General features: G+C 43.6%; 1 long non-coding RNA gene across 1 annotated transcript in view; it reads left to right on the plus strand.

Moving 5' to 3' along the window:
* The window catches only part of LOC130197324 (uncharacterized), a 38,500-nt gene extending 21,986 nt beyond the window's left edge, over window positions 1-16,514 (plus strand). Inside the window, exons 3-4 of the long non-coding RNA XR_008832424.1 lie at window positions 11,685-11,783; window positions 15,365-16,514. This is a non-coding gene — a long non-coding RNA (uncharacterized LOC130197324). The remainder of the gene's footprint in view (window positions 1-11,684; window positions 11,784-15,364) is intronic.
* Window positions 16,515-16,880: the final 366 nt, after the last annotated feature.

Raw genomic sequence — 16,880 nt, forward strand, 5'->3', positions numbered from 1 at the left:
GCAGGAGCCATCGGGAACCTGACAGGAATAGAGGACAGGGTGGGAGGGTGGGAGGGGGAAGTGGGGGGAAAAAGAGGGATGGAGGGAGATGCTGGGAGCTGCTTTCGGATCTGGATTTTTTTCTTGCATTATATCTTCGTTTCACACCTTCTTCCTCTTGTTTCCATACCTTTTTATCTTCTCAGACATCAGACCTCATCCTTTCATCCATACTTCCTTCCTGCATTATCCCACCAACCACCGACTCTATCCCTTCCATCTGTCCTTTGTTCCTCTTCGTTTTTTGCATGTGGGATGGCGAGGGATGCATCCCTGTCATACCACCTTTGCATCACCTCTCCCATCTGGTGTGGGAGAGAGAGAGCGAGAGAAGCGAGAAAGGGGCAGAGAGAAGAGGAGCAAGGCAGAAAAAGAGGACTGGGGGGGGGTGGGGGGGATGAGAGGAGCAGGGAAGAGAAAAGGCGCAGGAGCGAGACGAAAAGAAAAGATCACGCCGCTTCCTGGCTTAATGAACATGGGCAAAGGATGATCACAATAGAATACATTATGCTGTTGTTAGTTGAGGCAATCAATTAGCAGAGAGTACACCACTGGCACACCATCGTTCCCGCTTGGGTCCTGGCTCATTCACAGCCCAAACGAGTGGCCCAAGGAACCCCTCGCCTCGCCTCGTTTTTTCCCACCCTCAATGCCTGGGGCCACAAAAGATTTGATTTCATTCCTCAATGTGAAAGGAGACAGCATTGCATTTGCATTTCCGCCACATTCACTCCAAATTAGTTGAAATATTGGTCAGGTTTGGCTATAGTCAAAGGTCTGGACTCGATGTAGAATGTGTGTGTGTGTGTGTGTGTTTGAATGTGTACGAACATGTAATAGCAGATATAAATTAACCAAATTAATCCCCAAACCCTATTTACTGTAGATTCAGTTATACCCATAAAAGCGTTGTGATGTTGATTGGATTTCCTCAATGGAAAGCGGTCCTCTGACAACACTCTCCACCCACTGCAACCTGGCTCCACCAGACGGGAGTCAGACATGACAATGTCTCTGTGACTGACAATGACAATTGCATACCAAATTGTCTATCAATCTCATCAGCTATTCATACATTGGTCGGCTGAAATTCCTTCATCCTTTCCCCCACCCCCATGTTTTCGTCTTCTTTTTTTGTGTCGGCTCGAGGAATAGCTCCGGATAACGGCAGCAATCTATATTGTGAAAGAGGCAAGGGGTAGTTCTGCCTTAGCACAGGCACAAATCACCACTCGATGGCTGGGGATCTGTACAAGTGTTGGTGATGAGTAGAACACACCGCTTTCACTGGGGAACTTTGCTGTGATTCCAGGAAGTGGTTAGAAAAGAAAGAAACACAAAGAAGGAAAGGGAAAGATTGTATTCGGAGTCATGGATGTAGGACTTTCTTTTTCCAAAGAGAGTTCATGCTAAAAAGAAGGTGGCTTCTGGGTTGGGTTTGAGGGAATCCATTGTTGCTGTGTTTGACAGCATTTACACTTTTTACAACCTGAGACATAATTGATGTGTTTGTCTTAAATAATGCGAAAAACATCTATCATCATATATTTTAGTTCTACTTGGACAGGCACATGACTCTAAACCTCAGCGTCCTTGCCACCTATAAAAAAAAGACACACACGTTGATTACATTGTACAATAAGAGCTTCTTCACTAATGCGTGGATATATAAATGCATCCGTACATATTTTCTCGTCTTGCCCGTGGAGCTGTATAGTGGATTTTTATCTCTTTTAACATTGAATGCAAGCATTGAAGTGTTTTGTTGTGTGATACAGCATGGTGCAGGGTTGTGTTTTGACCTTTAAAGGATATACTGTATGCATGTTTTTTTTGTTTCTACCTGTTGGAATATTATATATAAGTGCAAAATGCTTTCAGTGTTTCTAGACTGCAGAGGGAATTGTGTTCTCTCTCCACTTTAAAAGTTGAAATGTTCATCATCGAAGCAGGAATGGAAGAGCGCATGAAGGAGGGACGACACAGGATTGCATCTGAGTCATGAATTTGACTGAAGGGGGATGTTTTGGAGAATAACCTCAGGCGTTGGTGTTTAATTAATTTGTGAAGTCAGATCAATTAATATTCCACTTGTGTACAAATAAGTTAACAACTAAATTGTTTCATACAGGTTACCTGAAAAGAGTTTGCCTTTGTCCCGTTTTCCCAGCTTCTTCCCTCTTTTCATCTTTTAACAAAACACACAAAACATGAAAGATTTAAAAAAGCAGAGCACTTTGTTATCTTCCAGTTCAGTTTACTTTGAATGAATCATTTTGGTTTAACAATTTTCTTCATACCTGGGCTCAACATTTCTTTTTTACATTGTTATTACATTACATTACACCTTCCATCCAAAGCGATTTATAATCCTGTTACATTCATACACCGCAGACGCAGCTACAGGGAGACATTCAGGGTTAAGTGTCTTGCTCAAGGACACATCGGCTAGGGCGGGGATTGAACCTCCAACCCCCTGATTGAGAGACACGCCTGCTACCCAGTGACCCACAGTCACCCATGAAACTTTTTTCTACCTCGTATTTTTTCTGGTCAGTAATGTCTCTCTCCATCTACTTCCTCTTGATTATCTCCTCTGCTCCCTCACCACTGGGTCTCCATGTCCAGCTCGTCATGCTGCTGACATTTGTGTCCGAGCAGGGCTGGGTGACACGGCCTCCCTTTGCCATCCTTACCCCCTGCTGCCATTCTTAACCCACCAAGTCCTTTTCATCCGCTTGCACAAACAATGTGTGTCTGTTTGTGTACTTTGGGACATTCCCGTGTGTACAGTGTGTGTGTGTTCAAGCCATGTCCAGATCAGCCACATGCATGCTTGCCTGTGTGCACAGTGCGGACATGGCATGGAGCGAGCATCTCTCTCTCTCTGCTGGATGCAGGGTGAGCAAATACAGCCACTGCAGGCAGGGAGGTTAACGTGGATAGCTCACTCTCAAGTGACCAGATAGTACAAACACACAAGGTCTATCCTAATGAGAATATGTCCCATCATGTCATTGTTGTCAGGAAATTTCGAACATTTCCACTTTTGCAGAAAGGAACACTCACGTTTCACTGGCCATACGATCTCGCCTACATTATTACCTTCGCATTGAAAATGTGGAAGGTAATGTTTTGATCGCCGTGTATTTATGTATTTATTTATTTATTTGTATGCGTGTTATTCGCATAACAAAAAAAGTTTTTAACCGAATCGCATGAAATTTGGTGGGATGATTGGTTATTATCCGGGGACCATTTGATTAGATTTTGGGATTGATCGGGTCAAAGGTCAAGGTCGTGAAAAGGTCAACATATTCTTGAATCGCATGAAATTTGGTGGGATGATTGGTTATTATCCGGGAACCATTTGATTAGATTTTGGGATCAATCGGGTCAAAGGTCAAGGTCATGAAAATGTCAAAATCATTTTTTTTACCATAGGACGGTCAATTTCTATCCAATTGGCATGCAACTAATGCCAAAATGTTCATAATTCAATGCCCAATCTTGTGATATGCGAAGGTATGCGCTCTACCGAGTGCCCGTTCTAGTTCACTATAGATTACTGGGAAATATTTGTATCCTGACTGTGATACAAAATCTTTGGAAGAGCTATTTTGTGCACACCTATAAGTGCAAAGCCTCATTATTGTTCTTCTCAAACCCACGCACACAAACAAACAGACATGCTCACTGTCCCTGCAGCCATGGGAATGGAGAATGCTGAGGTTCAAGGTCATTTCAAGTATTCAGCAGCCCGGGGCTGTCCTTTGTCAGCGCACCACATCCTTTTGTACACACACACACACTCAAATGCATGCGCAAACACATTGTTGTTGGTAGGCGTACATTCTACACATCGCATCTCAGACTGCAAAGTGTCTGTCAGGTGAGAACACAACACTTTGTAAGTCCACTCACACGCACTAACAGTCGCAGGTGTGACTCTTCAATACAGACACAATTATCCAGTTTTGTTTCCGTACCATAGACTGTCCAGACACAAAAGAATGAAAGCTTTGACTATTGGACGATTGTTATTTTCCGTCATCATTTAGCCATGCTGCTGTGATTGTTTAGTCGTCGTGCTCCTAGGTCGACGTATCGTGTTGTATTGTCTGAATTTCGGTGGACAGTTGGCATTATTTGACCTACATAGTATTACCTTCGCATTGAAAATGCGGAAGGTTATGTTTTGATCGCCGTGTATTTATTTATTTATATGCGTGTTATTCGCATAACACAAAAAGTATTAAACCGAATCGCATGGAATTCGGTGGGATGATTGGTTATTATCCGGGGACCATTTGATTAGATTTTGGGATCGATCGGGTCAAAGGTCAAGGTCAAGGTCATGAAAAGGTCAAAATCTTCTTTTTACCATAGCACGGTCAATTTTTATCCAATCGGCACGTTGGGCAGAGTTGTTGGCACTCAGACTTTGGCATTAAACCGTCAGAATGACAACATCGTGGAGAAGCTGACGGCTCTGCAAATGAAATTGGATCGATTTGAAATCCTATTGGCAAACGGGAGGAACGTGGAAGAATAGTGGGTGCGCAAAACTGAATTGCAGCTACTGGAAGACCAAACAATCCCAATCTTATCTACTTTCGGCTCCCTCTACCAGGACGGGCCCAAGGCCGTGACTGGAATAACAACTCTGCCGAAGATCACTGAAGAGACTCTCTCATTCCCATTCCTTCCCCTATCCACAGACACCTGTGGTTGTTTTCTCCCAGGCCCTTCAAGGCTATCTCCATGGCGACGACCATCTTGTGGGCTGAGAACTTTGTCTGTTGTGGACTGGGGAGGGACCGGCCATTCACACACGAACTTAACAAACTGAAATGCACTCACTACCCCCATCCCACGCGCCTGCTTTGCCCCCAGGGTGACAGGACGGGTTCACGTCCGGCGATGGACCGGCTGGCTGCTTGTCGGTGCTGGTTACCTTCTGCCCCAATGACGGGCTATCGCCCAATCTTTGGATTACCTCCCTCCCCCTCCTCTGTCCCCCCCCTCCCTGCAAGTCATGTCTAAGATGTATGTGCTTATGTGCAATGGTGTTTTTTGTTTCTCCTGCTCCCACACTGTACCCCTCTAGGGGCATAGTTGAACTTGGGGTGGCTTTTCTTTTCGCCTCTCTCCCTCATGTTATGCTGTCATCTTTTATCCACCCTTTCCTAGATGGCGCGTGACGGCAGCTCAGTTGTCTTGGTCTGATTCTTGCACCTTCCGCCAAAAAAAGTTCCTCGTTTGTTTGTGTTTTTTTAATATGAACATTCTTTGGCAATAAACCTGTTTCTGATTCTGATTCTGATTCTGAACTAATGCCAAAATGTTCATAATTCAATGCCCAATCTTGTGAAAGGCGAAGGTATGCCCTCTACCGAGTGCCCATTCTAGTTCATATTTGTTTTTTTCTTTAGTAAAGGAGTGAGATTTTGTGTCAATGGTGGAGATAGAGTTTTTAAAGATGGAGCGAAGGTGAGGGAAAGAGAGAGAGAGAGAGAGAGAGCAGCAGTGGGTGTGATTAGCTCCTTTGTTGGAGGTCTGTTGAGCTTCATTGGCTGCAGAGAATAGGTTCCTAATGAACCCAGCCAAGCTTGGACCAAACTTTGTGCTGAAGACAAACTAAGTTATGGTGGTCTGGCAGAGCGCTGAGGGCGAGCCGACTGATATACAACGCCTGGGCATATGGTCCCCCCCCCCCCCCCCCCATCAGGGCCTCTCAGACACTTTCTCATGTCCTGGCTTCTGTGTGTGTGTATTTCTGTCTGTGTATGTGGGGGATACACACAATATGAATATTTATAGTGTGATTTTTTGATGCGTTTTTGATAACTCATTGGAACAGAGAAACGGGGAACTGGCATAGAAACACAGGGAGTGGAGGGGGCGAATGGGGGGATGGTTGATGCTTACTGAAAGCGACAGAGGAGAGAGGGCTGCAGGCATTGTCTTTCCAGCTGACCCCAATACAGAATCCTTTCTGACACGTCCTACAAGACAAGGAGTAACTGAGTAAATCAGGCCAACCTGGCAGAGACTGCACAATGACAAACGCAATATGGAAGAGAACCGCGCGGTATCACGAAGAACTCCGTGACATCAACGAGAATGTGAAAGAAAGACGTTCGAAGACCTCGACGTACTTTCAAATCTCAAGTTGCAAGAGCGCTATTAATTTGCTCAGAAGTGGAGGATTAAATAGCACATGTGACGTATGTGAAGAGGAGGCGCAGGTGAGCCTGAGTGCGGTTTTAAAGCTAATTGTTTAGGTCAGAGTGGGAGCGTGGGGACGGGTGGCTTCCGCGTCCCACCAACAAGGCTCTCAGTAACTGAGCCGGCGAGGGGGAGAATGGGCCCACTGCAGGGCCACACAGCGGGCTCAAACAACACTTATTCTACTGGCCAAACTGTCAGCCAGAACAACTTCATTGTGCCCACAATTGGAGTTGAAAGCAAAGGCACAGACTGAGGGGGAGGGAGGAGGAGGAGGAGGAGGAGGGGGTAGTGGGAAGGTTGGGAGAAAGAAGGGGAGGATGCAAAGAGAGAGATGGAGAGAGGAAAGAGGGGGTCTGTGAGAAACCGGGGGACTGGAAAAGGGGGAGTACCAGGCAAAGTGCAGTCTTGGGGGATGAATAGGGTCGGACAGTGTGAGTTCATTTCAGTGAAGAGAATTCCCACAGATGCTACATGAGGGGCAGACGACCAGGAGCAAGGCAGGAGCTCGAATGGAAATGTATTAAAATACGTTCCGGGTCGAGGGGATGAACTGTGGGAGTGGTGTATTCCACTGTCTTTATTGCCACCATTTGTTCACACTGTTCAGACATGATAAACACAACATAACTCACTGATAGTCCTACATACAGAATGTTACTACAACTAGTGCACACTCCCTTTAATACTGCCCTATATATATATATTTTTTTTTTACACAATCTCTCTTCCTGTGTTGCTGTTGTGTGAAGCTCCACCCCCAATAACTCATGCCAATATAAGATTATATATTTGAGCAATATTTCTAGCATATGCAATAAAATACTATGGCACACACATTGGCTTCCCACAAGAATTGGATACCTCCCCACGGGATTTCCCTGCCTTGGACCCCAGGAGGGAGCCCAGTCCCAGGCTTTGAACTGTGATTTGTATATAGTGCAACAGAAAGCCCATTTGGACTGACACAAAACCTAAATCTAGTCTAAATCAGTCCAACGCTGATTTAAGTCAACATTCTCCTCTTTGTCTCTTCCCCCTTCTTGCTGGCTATTTCAAATCCATCTTCCTGCCCTCAGTAACTCTACTGCACAAGAGTGAAGAAGTTAACTTAGTCACACTGAGTCGAGGGAGTAGAGGAAAGTCTGTGAATATATGTGTGTGTGTGTGTGTGTGTGTGAAAAATGCAGAAATGTACACACACCCCTGTTTGATCCAGAGCTAGCCCTACAGCTCCCAGAGCCTCAACAAAAGGCCTCCTCTATCCATTGTATGAGCGGTGTGTTTCCCAGGAGAGCTCTGGCTCAGTGAGAGAAGGGCCCCAGATCGCTTTCTCCTGACATGGATGTTTATTCACTCGATGGTCGAGCAGAACACCCTCAAAAAAGGACTGGCCCTAGCATTTTGACGTGCATGACACACAGTTTGGGGAAAGAGAAGAGGGGCTAGAGGGTGCGAAGAAGAGAAAGAGAGAGCGAGTGTCTTGACAGATGCACTGACAGACGAGACAGACAGACAGAGAAAAGGGCCCGTCTACGAAGGTGTCCTCTGTGCCTTCCGATGAAAAAGAATATTCATGGTGTCTGCCATTTTATTTGTTTTTCGTCTTTACACGAGTCAGCTTTCTTGTCAACCTTGTTCATGAATGTAGATCCTCCCGGTGGGTGGGTAGAGATTTCCCCCTGATCTTGACAAGCTCTCCCATCCCTCACTGCATACTAATTCTATCCAGAACTACTGAGCCAATGTAAAACAAATACACATTGCCAGGTCTGCTGTTCAATGCTTGAGAGGCAGGATCTTAAGAGTTTAGCAGAAAGTAAGGCTAACTAGTGTGTGTCTGTAATTAATCAGAATGTCTGCTGTGGACAGAGAAGCTTACAGGGACTGTATTACACTTTTCAGCCATGATAAACACAACATAACTCACCGATACTCCTACATACATAATCGTACGAGTGTACACTCACTTCAATACTGCCCTACATTTCATTTTTACACAATTGCAATCATCCTGTGTTGCTGTTCTGTGCAGCTCCTCTCCCAATAACTCGTGCCAATATTAAACAATAACTGACGTCCACCAAAGACGTCTCTGTATTTTACTTGATGGGCAATGATCTCTTCTCAACTGCTTTCTCTTTACCAGTTGCCTTTATCTCAGACGTTGGAACGGTTTCTATCAAAGTACTTTCTCCGGCAATATCCAAAAGTATCGTTGAGATTGAGAGTGCCTGCGGGGTTGACCACAGATCTCAGTCGATCTGGAGAAGCCGACAGTTGAAAACAAACATGTCGGGCTGTTATCCATCTAATCTGTTGAACACCATTATCGTCTACGATAACGCCATACCCCCCTCCGTCCCCGCACGCCCTCCAAACCAGACTCACTCTCTCCCTCTACACCCTTTGAGGGAACAGCCTGTGTGTTGAGTGAATGTAAGCCATTGTTATGGTGTAACCCGACTCCACAGCAGGTTGTTTGATCCTGTTTTCGGCCTGAAAAGCCTTTTTTTCCCCTTTAAAAAAAAAAACCCCACCACATCAGCTGAGTGGTTCAGACAACAGACTCTATTTGTAGTGTCCTCTGTCTGTCTGCTTCTTCTTTCTTTCTCCTTTTTCTTCCTCACTTTTGTCCCTCTTTGTCAGTCTAAATCTCTCATCCAGATTCAGATTTGAGTCCGAAGCTTTAATTACCATAAAGAGGAGCGTGCCCTCATTCACGTACTGTACTTACACACGAACATATGCTGTTGGACACACTCTGCCGCTCTCTATTTCTCCCTTCTTCTTTCTCCCTTTTTCTTGAAACAGGATCTTCTTGTACCTCTCTCTCTCTCTCTCTCTGCAAAGACACTGGGATGGCAGAGCTCTGTCTTTGCACCTCTGGTGTGGCAACAGGAGAAGAGAATGTGACGGAAAAGAGTTTAAATGACAAAACTAGGAAATAAAATGTAGCCCGCAACACTCGCTGTGATATATCCAAGCCCTTATGGCGTGTTCATGTTTACCCAACACCGTCCCGTTATTTACATTACAACATAAAACCGCCGGATAATGTTAGGGGTGCTTACTTGCACTCCTATGCTTTTGTCAGTGTTTTGACCCATTGTATTCTCAATTTATGTTCTGTTTGGCGTTCAGCGTGGACAATGTGCATGCAAATATCCTCGTCCCATTATGCTGGCTGTCTTTGTACGTCAGCTTTCTTCCCATAGAGGTATAGATGAAGAGTTGGAGGGGGGATGGAATGGCGCTGTATGTTTTTGGAGGGAGATTTGTGCAGGCACACACACACACACACACACACTCACTCGCCCATCTGTGACCCGAACCCATTTCAGACGTGAGAAACTGTACCTTCATTTGCATAAGAATAATTGACACTTCAAATTAGCCCCCCAATCACGATCCTTTTTTTCAGCATATGTTGAGCACTGCCTTAATGGAGAATATGAAAGCGAGGGAAAAAGAAGAACACGGGAGGGGATGCATCATAAAGGATTAACCCTTTCATTTTCTCAACTCAGAGTAGAAGGTTGATGTGCCTTTTTATTGCAAATATAAATTGATAAACAGTTAAAAACGAATTTTGTAGTGAAATAATAAAGCATTTATTCTCTGAATCAAGAGTTCCCATGACTGCCTTGTCGGGAAAAACAATCCTTCTGATTGATAGGTATTTGTTTTTCAAAGCTTCAGGTGCACTGACTGCGTTATGTGAACGTTTACACATCGATATTCACCTTAGTGGCATTGGGCGCAGGCCAAGAGAGTGAGTGCTCCTAATTAGAGTGTCTGTATGTGTCAGTGTGGGTGTTTGTGAATTGAGGGTTTGCCCACATTAAACCATTAAAGCAAGTGCAATGTTGAATTATTGATAATGGCTAATGAAAAGGATCAGGATAAACTCCAGGCTTAACCATGGCCCTGAGGGCTAACACACGCATCAATACACACACAAAACACCAGTCATTTCCCCTGTTCTACATCTATTTGAGGTTTTCTCAGAGAAGATTTCAACTGGTGTAAGCATACGAGGTGATCTGTCTGCATATAGTTCCCTCCATGTTCCCGTTACATTACAACCCCCCTCCAGTTAAAAGCAATGGAGGCCCCAACGCCGGGACAAGATAGCAGCTGTTTTCTCCCGAGCCGACCCAGCTGACAGGCAGAGAGACGTTTTTGAGGTTGAGCCGGTTTTTCGGGGGAGAATGAGGGACAGGGATTCTGTTTTGGGGGAAGGGGATAGAGAATGGTTTGGGGGATGAGGGGGGGGGCAACCTCGGCGCCAGACCCTCTGAAGCGCTCAGCATCCCCCCCGCTTATGGGATGGCGGATGTGTCTGGGGGTATCCATGACAACACTGCTGCATTCCAGGGACATACCACGGCAACATGGCCTAGTAGAGTTGCTGTGTGTGTGTGTGTGTCCATTAAGGCCCACATATCTTGGTGACATTAATATTCACTCAGTCAGACAGGGAAGCTGCTGCAGCCTCAATCAGTTTGCTGTTAGACAGGCATGCTTCACAGAGCTTTATTTCAGCCTTTGACTGAGAGGCTCAATATGTCAACTGTATACATACCGGCCATGACACAGTTGTCAAGAAAAGCACCTACTTGCTCCAGAGTCGCTATATACCACAGTTTTATTCTTGTATTATGTATTTCATGCTTTCACAGTCACAGAGAGGTGCGTCCCCACATTCACTCAGGTGAGGAAGCACAGGTCAGGACTCACTGACTCGCTAACAAACATGCACACACATTAACACACACTCTCGCACACACACGGTGACACAATCCCACTGGTGGCTCTTGCACAGATCAAGCTGTTATAAAAATCCCATCTGGGACAACCTGGATTCTCACTCAGAAAGTAGCCACATAATGATGCTCTGATGAGTTCCTGTGTGTGTACAGGAGATAATGTAAGCTGCTTTATGTGTCACAGGTTGTATATACTGTATGTTTTTCTTTTCTTTTGAAACCCACATCCCTGCCCACACACACACACACACACTCACACACACATGCATGTCGACTCAAAGTCCGATCCTGTGGGAGTGTATTTTTAACCCCGACTGCCTGTGCATTTTCTGGGGGGTTAAAGGGCCGAATGTGAATCAAGTAAATAATTCACAATCCCTGAAACTCTTTCGATGTAACCTCAGAATGATCGGGGGAGGGAGACCAAATGGAGTTACGCGGTGGAACAAAGTAGTCCTGCTCATTCCTGCGTATTGTTTTGAGTTAACTGCACAAAGTAAAGAGAAACAAGTAGGTCAAAGAGAAAAAGCGATAAGTCTTCTTGGACCGTCGTCGTTTAATAAAGTCGGATTTTTAGCAGGGTCTGTACAACGATATGATACCTTGCATGCACTAAACATTACGCCTATCCCGTCTTTCTAGGTTGGATGGAGACCTCGTAAACCATGACTCAGAAACGAATGGCATAACGTGTGGAGTCTTCAGGCTAAAGACGTCAAGGATATTCAGCTGATCTCAGAGGTGACTGCGCTCTCTCCTTTCAAGCAGAACGATATCTGCCATCTCGTTATATGGGCTATATTTTACGAATCGCCTGCTACGGATCAGTAGTCTCTGCATACTTTTTCTCGGTGAAATATGAACATGTCTGCATTTTGAGTGACATTGCTTCTGTCAAACGGCCGATCGAAGGAGAAGCAGAGAGAAATGCTGAGCCAATGAAATTGTCTGACCCACATCTTTTAGTGCTATCCATTTCTCCAAAGACACAGAAAGGGCATTTTACAGGTAAACCAAGGCTGGTCCCTGAAGTGAAAGAGGGTTTTTTTTTTTTCTGAAGGAAGAGTAACATCCATTATTTACTATACTGGGGTTTCTAGACACTTAGGAGATAATGCAGTGTTTCAAGCATACAACACATAGAGCCTCCTCGGTGCTGGCGAGGCCATTGTTGTGTGTTTTGAACATGTCTGTTTCCATCCATACTGACAGATGAAAAATAATATGTCTCCCTAAGGTTCAGAAGCACGGACAGAGATGTATAGCAGAGAAAGTAGGAGAGGGATATAATATGATGGTGGAGCAATGTGTTTGTGTATGTGTCAGTCACAGCGGCATGTGGTGCATCTTTGGTATTAATGTCTGTATATTTGTGTACATGTGTGTCTATTTATTGCCCCCAGTCTCTATGTGTCTAAAGTTACCCATGTCCTAGATGATATGATGGAAATAAAGTATAGTCTTCCACATGCTTGTAACTGTATGTGTGCAGGCGGGGGTATTCATCAGGTTCCTCCTGCGTCTGATAGGCTTCAGTCGAGTCTTATTCTCTGCAGGTCAGCCGCAGCATGAGTAGAGGGGAAGGCACCTGACTGCAGTCTACTGGGAGTCGTTAGCAGAAGGAGAGCGCGGCATACAACTCCTCCACCCTGTTATCAGATGTAGGCAACACAAGGCTCTACTTTCTGCCTTTGGCAATTTCCCAAGGGACACTTTGACAAGAAATCCTTTTTTGTGGATGAGGGGAGACCACTCCCAAAAAATCCTATATTTTTCCGAATAAATGCGCATTGTGATGGTGAACATGACTATCCGTGATTGTAAATCTAGTTTGCCAAAATATAAGTAATATGTTACTTGTGAATTGTATTTTGTAGAAAATTACTACACTTTTACTGTAAGCAATTTTCTTGTTTTCCATGTTTTGGCTGTTGTTCCTGGAGTGGCTAATACTTTAGCAATAGTGTTAATCAGTTTCATTGCAACGGCACCAAAGACCTTGGCATTACTGAAATCAGATTGTGTGAAGCAAGGCAAACATTAATGATCAGAACCTTTTAACCACCACCAATACTGACCATATTGAATCGGTCAAACTGGGTCATCTGGCAATCAAAAAGAAAGAAATATTAAATAAACCTTTGAACAAAATGTGTTTCAATGACCTGTTGGTCTGCTACAAAGCTCCATCTAGACCTGTCTCATAATGTCAAAACTCTACAGTCGATTTAGTCAATGAACTTTTATCACAACTGACGCTGATGGATATGCCCAGTGTGTAAGAGTTGACTTTACTTTCACACTTATTATCCGGTTTTGAGCAGATGGCTTGTGTCAGGGAACTAGTTTCTACTAACAGGCTTTTGTAGCGTCCTTAAAGACAGAAGTACACTTGTATAGTTATTTTAAGGCATTTTGTTTGAGTGAAGGAAGCATGTAAAGGGTCTGAGAGCAATCATTATTATTCTATAACCTACATTTGCATAGTGTTGTTTGCACTGGTTTTGTGCAGCATTGTTTCGATTTTTAATTCACCTTCTAAACATCAAGCTCAACTCCACTTGTGAGTGAATGCAAATGCTTTGTTTGATGTAACCAAAATATCAGAGGCACTGAGCACACTCAGCAAAGACCCACACACACATACACATACACACATTTGACACACAACTCCACACATTGCACAACTGCAGTGTCAACGGAGAAGATGAGGAGGATGCAGAGAGGCACATGTAGCTTTGACGAAGATCAGCTGCCACAGACAGACAGGCAGGCCAAGGAGGCAGCGTGTGCCCTTGAGGTGCCGTGTGCAGACAGGGTGGTTTGCTTGTCTTGTCTGAATCCTCCTCCCTTCATCTTTTGCACTTGGGTTGAGTTTGGGTGTTGACGTCCCAGGGACCCCTTGCCAACCCTGATCTGTTCTAAACTGTCAGACAAACTTCAGAGAAATTTGTTGAAGGAGACAACGTGGACAAAACAGTCCTTTGGTACTTTTTTTTAAATCCTTGGAAAGAAAACTGAGGGGAGTTACTGACTTTCAAGAGATTTCAAGTGTCTGACAAGATAAATCAGCAAATACATTCAGCGTAAACCTTTAGGAACACATCCGTCATCAGATCCTCAAATTCCGCGTTGGTTTTCCCTTTGTTGTCTTATGCAGACAACGACACCAGACACCGAGGATTTAACTGAGCCAGTCGGACATCCTTGCCATCTCAAATGACCCCAGATGTTCTGTGCAGCCTCTACATCAGGGGTCAGGAACCCTTTTGACTGGGAGAGCCATAAAAGCCAAATATTTCTAAATATATTTCATTGAGAGCCATATAGTATTTTTAACGTATAATAAGAAATGACATGCTGGTGTGTAGAGACGATCAATAACAGATGGCTGTTTAGTTTAATAAAAGAACAAAGATGTGCTCTTTAAGAAAAGGGACCTTAAATTACTTACTAGATTATTAATTACTAGAAAATTACAGGGGGGCGGGCGGAGATTTTTTTTTTTTAAACTAAAAATTGTCTGGGAGTCATATGCCGTCACCGGAAGAGCCATAGGTTCCCGACCCCTGCTCTACATCCATGTCGGAGCCCAGAATACTGCTCATGCTTGTCAACAAGCTCTATAGTTTCAGAGAAATGTAATACCATCATGTCTTTCTGGAGGAAGGAGTGTCAGGTATGGCAAGAGTAATGGAGAAAGGGCTAGAGGTGCAAGTAACCCAGGTTAGGCCGGGTGTAAAGGGGATCCAATAAGGCTCCCCAGACCCGACATTCTCCCGGGATAATAAGCAGCTGTAACCCTGAGACACTCCCAGGCCTGTGTCCTCAGCGACAAAAACCTTCACCTGGCGTCTTATCAGGTTCTAAGGATATCACGTAAGACAATACATGTGAGAAGTGCAGTGCAAACAATGGGGGGAAAGTGCAGCGTGATATGAGGTGGACTCATGTCAGCGGCTATTGTTGAGGCCTTTGTCACTGTCAAGTACACTGGGAACGCACACCTCACTGAACTCCTTTTATTCAAGGATCCTGCTTTGGGATGTGATGAAACACAACAAGTCCAGTGCCTCGGTAAAGGCAGATTTTACACACGCAGATGTTATGTGTGTGTTGTGGAGAAACTGCAACGAACAGGTTGCTGTAAGACCCTTCTGGCTGGGAATTATTATTTTGTTTCTCCAAAACTTTGCAGTAGGAAGTGTTGTGTTACAGCGGACGAGGTGAAAATTCACCAACTGTTCATCATGAAACTTATCTACAAAGATGAATGTAATGTCTTTAAGGTGTTTTTAATTATGTTCCTATTCTCTTTTTAGGTAAATGGGCCATCCTGATCATCTGGAGAGGAGCCTGAACCACATCACACAAGGAGTATCGAGATGTCCATTCATAACTCCCTTTAGCTCTATGAGCTTCACTTCACTCGACAACAATTGAACCTGCACTGTACTCTCCAATTCTGTGTTATGGTTATATATATATATATATACACTACCATTCAAAAGTTTGGGGTCATCCAGACAATTTCGTGTCTTCCATGAAAACTCACTTTTATTTATCAAATGAATTGAAAATTGAATAGAAAATATAGTCAAGACATTGACAAGGTTAGAAATAATGATTAATATGTGAAGTATTAATTTTGTTCTTCAAACTTCAAGCTCAAAGGAAGGCCAGTTGTATAGCTTATATCACCAGCATAACTGTTTTCAGCTGTGCTAACATAATTGCACAAGGGTTTTCAAATCAGATATTAGTCTTCTAAGGCGATTAGCAAACACAATGTACCATTAGAACACTGGAGTGATAGTTGATGGAAATGGGCCTCTATACACCTCTGAGGATATTTCATTAGAAACCAGACGTTTCCACCTAGAATAGTCATTTACCACATTAACAATGTATAGTGTGTATTTTTGATTAATGTTATCTTTATTGAAAAAACAGTGCTTTTCTTTGAAAAATAAAGACATTTCTAAGTGACCCCAAACTTTTGAACGGTAGTGTATATATAATACTGTACCGGTCAAACAGACCCATAATTTGACATTGCACTAATATAATTATTGATTTATATATTCTTGTACTTTAAACGAGTGAATAGAATGAAAATGTCTTTCATATTGAAACTTGTATTCATTTCATGTAATTGATTGAGTCTAACAAGTCTATTTTATGACAGCTTAATAAAGGCTTTCTTTTCTTTTAAGTGATGTTTCAGTGCGAGTTATTTTCTACTTTCTGCGTAGTGCTTTGGCACTCCAGGTAAAGAACGATGTGCCTGACATAATTGGGTCCTATTTGGTTCTGAAAAGAGCATGCATGCTGATAAGAGCTAGAAGGGTGATCAAAGCACCATGTGTCGCGATCAAAATCATACACCTGACACCGTGATAGTGTATCCTGACAGACGAACGAAATGTGGGGAAACAGGTTCAGACAATACCAAGAAGCCTCCTTGTTTAACATTTTACATTGTGTGTTTTTGATCTACTTCTGTTTGTCTGCCAAATATAATGTACCTGTTTGTGCAACATGGCATAACAATTAAAAACTAGAATTATTCTATGTTTCTTTACACATTTTGCTCTCCATGCTGCATGTCAGGTTTATTTTTATGAATGAAGAAGAGATTTTTGTTTTCCTGTCAAAGTTTCCCTCAAGTTACATTCAAACTACAACAAGACAGATCAAAAGTAGGATCCATAACATCTTTGACAAATTGTTTCCTTTGGGAAAAGAAGCCATATTTCTCACCCTTTTCTATCTTTCATTACTCTTCATCGTTTTGGCTTCTCATTTTACCTTCTCCCTCCTAATCGCATTGACGTG

The sequence above is a fragment of the Pseudoliparis swirei genome, chromosome 7 (assembly GCF_029220125.1).
Source record: "Pseudoliparis swirei isolate HS2019 ecotype Mariana Trench chromosome 7, NWPU_hadal_v1, whole genome shotgun sequence".
Lineage (NCBI taxonomy): Eukaryota > Metazoa > Chordata > Actinopteri > Perciformes > Liparidae > Pseudoliparis > Pseudoliparis swirei.